Source organism: Perna viridis, chromosome 2, assembly GCF_037379345.1.
Source record: "Perna viridis isolate PV_CMFRI_1.1 ecotype Kerala chromosome 2, ASM3737934v1, whole genome shotgun sequence".
Classification (NCBI taxonomy): domain Eukaryota; kingdom Metazoa; phylum Mollusca; class Bivalvia; order Mytilida; family Mytilidae; genus Perna; species Perna viridis.
The window spans coordinates 46,693,459-46,700,420 of record NC_142446.1 but is presented as its reverse complement, the minus strand read 5'-3'; positions in this window follow the sequence as shown (position 1 = coordinate 46,700,420).

Below are 6,962 nucleotides of genomic sequence, written 5' to 3'. Positions count from 1 at the left end.
TAGTATATATATATATATATATATTTACAAATCAAGTATGTATAGAAAATGAATATTTACTCGTATTGAATGAGACATACGAAAATACAGAATGCAGTACTTGGCAATGTTACCTCATAAATTTTTTGGGTACGAAGTGAAATGTATTACAGTATGATTATGTATTTGTAAATGTAATTTGAATTACATATTATTAAACCATGAGTACATTTTATTACATAAAATACTTCCACAATAGAAAGGCAGTATACTGCTTTTGCCGAAGTAATACACATTGATGACATTAACAGTTTTTTATTTACTTCAAAGTTGTGATAGACTGATATTTTAAAAAAAATTGATGAACATTAAATGCATTTTATCATCTGGTTGAATTTTAAAGTCTACACTCTCTGACCTCATAACTTTTAAAGCTTCAATTGTTATCCTTCTGTGAAAAGCTCATACGATCTTATTTTTGTATGTTATAATCATGCTGAATCCAAATAATGTTTCCTATGTCCTTTTGTCTAGACAATGTCAAATTTACTGTGCAAATAGTTATGCTGTAGCTGTACTTAACTTGATTTTTTATCAATAATTAAACTTAATTAAAAATGCCGTTATAATTCCATTGAAAAAAGTTGAAGAATCTAAGCATTAGACTTAAGTCTGCCGTAGTATTAATACTGGTGTAAATCATGACGAATAATGAAGCAGTATATACGGAAGTGTTTTTTAAAAAAAATAAATATCTATTGATATATTGCGCTATAAATTACTCTTTTTTTCAATCTTGTAAACTTAAGGCTAACACATTTTTTAAAATGTGAAAAAAATATTTAATGAATACAGTATTATAACGAATAAGAATAAGAAATTTAAAGTACGTATACTCTGTGAACATATGTACAGTAAGTTAATTTTTTTTAAACTTCTGTTAGAAGAAAGGTGAATTTGGTCAAAAGAAAATATTGCTGTTTGACGTACAGTCAACTAATAACATCTTTTCCTTACTTTTTTTGGCAAACTAAAATGTGGATTTTTCTAAATACAAAACCAAGAACTTGTAAAGAAACATGTGTTTATACAAAATATACAAAACTATACTCCTGTAGATGATTTTAATATCTACAATATGCATAAAGAATATAATTGTAAGTAATTGCAATCCAAACCTGTCGACCCCATATCCTTGTGTCCCATCCCATTTTTCATTTAACCATCATGTCATGTTCATCGCTTGGATATAGCTGAAATATTGCTGCTCGGGTGTTAAACCCCAACAATTAATGAGTCCTTGAATTTTGGTTTTATTTACAACGATAATGCTGTATTTGATCAGATAAACCCTTATCACACAGGTGGTTATATTATGCAGTAAGGCAAAGCATTCTTTTGAAAAATAAACAATTCTTTCAAATATTTAAAAAAATATCTATTACAATGTAACCTAATATGAAAAATACACATTCTTTCTCTGTTATATATTACATGATTAATATTTGTTATCATTATTTTTATGATTATACTGATAAAGTACGGCAATTCATAAAAATATAATTGCTATAGTAACTGATTTATCCATCTCTGATGAAATGGAATAATGGTACATTTTTTTTGTTCAACGGTTAACATATGCAACTAAAGCAGAAATAGTGACCTTTGTTACCCCTTCAATCAACCAATATTATAATTCCACATTTAGGGGATGATACACGCAAATCACATAAAAATGAAATCGATATGTTAAAACAGAAAAGTATATAAATACAAAAAGTAATATATTCAGAAATGGCAAAGTTCATCAAGCATAATTCAATGATCTAAAGAATGAGATCGGGTCCAGCTATAATCCAGTTGTCACTAAGTAAATTGTTGTACTGGAATGTAAAGAATACGAAAATCTATCCAATCCGAGTCAACTTACAGCATACAGTACGTAATTTATATTAAAGGACATCGTGTTGTGTGATTAACTTACCGGACAGTATCCGGTTTTTTATATGCTAAGTCCACAGTTTGTAGATTCTTCTCGCAACACGTAGTATTTTATGGAAGTAGTAAATATTTCCTTACGTTCGATGGACTTCCAAGTCCTACAAGCCAATTGAACCTGTAAATTGCAGATCTTGTGAATTCTTCTAATTTTGTCAGATTTTACGGTGGTGTATACAATATGTAATAGAATGTTTTTACAACAAAACTTTTGGGGGAAATCACCAGAGTATACGTATTTGAACCAGAAACCTTCAAAGTCCGTATCTGTTGATAACGGGTATAATATCAGTAAAAAGCCGATCATATATTTAAGGGTGTGTTTGTTTTGTTGGTTTGTTGGATATTAACGTCCGAGCAGCAATATTTCAGCTATATTCAGACAATGAACATGAAATGGTTGATAAAATGAACATGAAACGAAAAAAAAAGGATGGGTCACAAGGATAATAGGGTCGACAAATTTTGATTGCCACAGGAAAAAGGGAGGGATGGGTAAGGTAGGGCAATTTAGCCTCCTGTGGCGGAGCGCAAAGGTTCCTACTCCTATCGAATACCACAGCAGGGTTCTTTAACGTGCGAGGAACGTGGCATCTTTCCCAACACGGTGCACCACTATGGTTTGCGGTCAGGTTTTCCGTATTATAGTCTGACAACCCCAGCATGTAACACGCCAGGGGAACCCCATTCCACCACCTGGGGCACACATCCCAGTTGCTCTGTGGGCAGAGCGCCTAGCCCCCGGCTAGGTTTCTGAGCACTATATAGTCGCCTTATACGACAAGCTTAGTGCTGCTGCAGGCCTATTCTTTTAACACCCGGACCTGCACGGGGCTTCATTTGGTTATAGGTGATTAATTGACTACGTAATGATATTGTCAGAAATGTACATTTGAGTAACCCACTGATGAATCATTCTTTTGACACGAAAAACACAAAATAAATTTGAAAATGGAACATCCTGTAACAAAATAAGAAAAAGAATAATCAAGGGAACCAAGGTTATAGCGGTAATCAAAGGAATGTAATCCAGGGACAAAGCCCAGATATGGAAAACAGACATACACAACAAAGAACATGAAGTAACTAAAATCATACATACAAAGTAACAAAAGGAAATGAGCAACTCTGACTCCACTAAAAACTGGGAGCATAGACAGGTGCACCGGTAGGGTCACGTTTATGTCAGTTTTATGTTTCTTTGACTGATAAGAAACCTCTGTTGATTCTAACATATTCCATATGATGGATCAAAAACCGGTGACTCCTCCTTATTATTAGGATATGGAATAATGGTTGAATTAGTAAGAAAGTTATCAGATGTTGATTGTGTAATCCGTACTCTTTCAATACTATGTTTTTCACTATCAGGAAAAATACTTTACAGAATTGCGGTCAACTATAAGTCACGAACCTCTTTAAAATGGCTTTTGATGTTCAGTCTGTAATCTTCCTGGATCATTCTTTCATGAAGATGTTTTCATCAATAGTTCATGTTTTTCTTAAGTTTGTCTTTCTCTTTAGTTTACGTGCCTTGTATGCGAGTCTGTTTTGTATGTTAGTGAGGTCCTCATTTATGAATATTACTTCAAATAATGCGTTAAACGAAAGTTCTGAATTCATTTGAGTATTCGCTTCTTTAAAGCTGGGTTTTTAAGACGGATAATAATTTGAGGGAGAGTTAAGCCATGCTTGTCCTTGCGGTCCGCATAGCTTACTTGATGCGACATCCTCAAACTACCCTCTTTGTAATAACCATTTGTGTGTTTGTTTGTTGGGGTTTAACGTCCGAGCAGCAATATTTCAGGTATTTTCAGACGATGAACATGAAATTGATAAAATGAACATGAAATGATGATGAAATGAAAAAGGGATAGAACACAAGGACAATGGGGTCGACAAGTTTTGATTGTCACTGGAAATAGGGAGAGATGGGTAGGGTCGTACAATTTAGCCTCCTGTGGCGGAGCCCTATGGTTCCTACTCCGGGAGAATACCACAGTAGGGTTCTTTAACGTGCGAGGAACGTGGCATCTTTCCCAACACGGTGCACCACTATGGTTTGCAGTCAGGTTTTCCGTATTATAGCCTGACAACCCTACCATGTAACACGCAAGGGGTACCCATTCCACCACCTGGGGCACACATCCCAGTTGCTCTGTGGGCAGAGCGTCCTAGCCCCCGGCTAGGGTTATGAACACTATTTAGTCGCCTTTTATGACAAGCTTAGCGCTGCTGCAGGCCTATTCTTTTAACACTCGGACCTGCACGGGGTGTAATGATCATCATTTGTCTTAATCAACTACCATATCTGTTGTATTTTTAGGGCTAGGCTTGGGAAGCGATTATGCCATTTGATAATGTTATTCGACTAACGATGGATTTTAATGGAGGCCGCTTGATATACTAGTGTACACATTGTATTGTGTTGAAAATTGCGCTTTTAAATTTATTCAGGCTCAGGAGGAGATGGTTTGCAATCATGGTGAAGTCTACTGTTAGAGTCGATAAATACATGAGTATGTCTTAAATAGTGACATTAGTTAAAGGTGCGTCCGATTTCGGTATCGCTGGTTGTCGATATGCATGAAAGACTTACTCTCAAATTCAATGTCACCCTTGTCACCACTTTCATGATCCATAAAATTCCAAATTTTTATACTATTTCACACCTCTAATGCTAGCAAAAAGAATTGACAACCTCATTATAGGCTGTACCTATGTAAAAATGTTCATATTTTTTTTATTTTCCACCGACCTGAAAGCTCTTTATTTTAGTATGCGCATTGTTTTGTCTTTAAACGTTTAATACATTGCTGTACTGATAAAAACCTCATAAAACAAATCTTTGTTGTGACATGGACATGATTTCTTATTTGAGCTGTCCGTTGGGTGAGATTTTTTAACTTCAATTTATGTTGTACGAACAGTAGGCCAAAAAGATTTACACTTGTAATTATGCTACAACACATCCGCTGAATACCATTGATTTTCTCTATAGCTACATGAATCATATTGCGAAGTATATAGTTCTAAAAAGATAATAGATTAGTTTGGCAAAAATAAGTCCAAGTGCGGAGCGTATAAGAGCAATACTATAAAAATCATTTTACAAAACAATCATTCAACTGCAAAACAATATGTAATGACTAAAATCATATTTACGGTTATCAATCAGCAAAAGGCGACGATGAGCTCAGGGAAAGAATGAAACAAACACAAAACAAAACAGAACAAGACCAAAAATTAAGACAAATAAGCAAACAAAAAAAAAAGAAAAATGTTCAACACTAAGAAACCGATTTAAAAAAGTGAAATTGCGGTTCGTGAACCGTAGTTATATAACTGCTTCAAAGACACTGAACTTGAAATTATTCTTAAATACAGTCGAGAAGAAAGGTCTATTATACAATAATTACAAAAACCCTAAACCGTGATGAAAATACCGTATTTGTAACTGTAGGTGGAATAAATTTGAATTGTAAGTCTCAATTCATTTATACGTTGGTATTCAGATAAGACAGTCCTTAGTTAAGTATTTATGTCTACTCAACTGAATGGTTTCGCAATGTATATAATGTGAAAATACATATTTGAATTGTAGAGCTAAAGTGAAGTTATACTTAGTTTATCAGATAAGACGATCTCAAATTGAGTTATGTTCTACTTAAATGGCAGGAAATGTAGAATGTATAAAATCATAAGCACCCAGATCTTGTTTGAAAGTACTCGATTTTAAAAGTCAATTGGTGACAAGAGTATTTATTATGCATGACAAGAATTTTTTCAACAGGCGCTTTATTGTGACTGATACATAATATCAATATTGGTATTGAATGGAGCACTGATATCTACTGTTAAAAGTGCTGATATAATTCTAATCTTTCTAAATATCATGAGGTAAACAATAACGTTCTTCTTCGCAGTTCCTATCATCTCTGATCTGCCCCCACCCTCGACTATCTTGCGGGGAGGGCATAATCTTCATCTTGCTTCATGAATGTAAAAATACTCATGCCTTAATATGGCCCTAGTCACCGAAACGGCATTAAAACAGCAATCAATCAATCACTTGTTTGCATATACTTGCGTTTAGTCAATATTCATCAGGATATCTTGTTCATATGTCAATCACCACTTTATTGTACAGCCAATCTGCATGTTGTCCGCCGAAATAAACTGAAACGACTTCCCAAGGAATCTCTGTTATTTCGGTCATCTAAAGTAGCCTTCTTTGGCGTTTTGTCGTTACATGATCCTCAAAACACGCTTTGATACTTTCCTCGATTATAGAATTTATTGTCTAAAACCAGCCTTTCTTTCCCAACGTTTGTTTTGTTTTCGTCATTCAAAAATGTCCCATATTGTGGGCAGCATTTACTACTTTCAACTTAAGTGGGACGGTTATTTGATGAAACTGAATACTAGTCCTTCTGCTACGTATAATTTAGTTCTGATATGATAATACCGTATAATTTTTATATCTTGCTCGTCTTGTATATGTTCTAGTTTTATAGCATGTTCGTTATGAATAATAGCTTTGTCTCTGATACGTCACTTTCTTTTTCTGCCAACAGATGTCTTGACAAAAAAAACCAACGTATCATCTTCATTATTTCCCGGCTCTGCCACCAATGCCAGAACAGAAGATACAATAGAAGAAATTGTCGTTACAGAAGACATGGTAAAAAAAAACATCTCAACAAAGTAAACGAAAATAAATCGCAAAGTGCAGATGTTTGTTTGTTTGTTGGGGTTTAACGTCCGAGCAGCAATATTTCAGCTATATTCAGACGATGAACATGAAATTGTGGATAAATTGAACATGATGCAGTTCATCCAAAACTAATAAAAGAGACAGTAGATAGCATTACCAAACCAGTAACAAACATATTCAAAATGTCTTTAGAAACTGGCGAACTGCCTGAAGTTTGAAAAAACCGCCAACATCACACCGATACACAAGAAGGGTCCAAAACATCAAG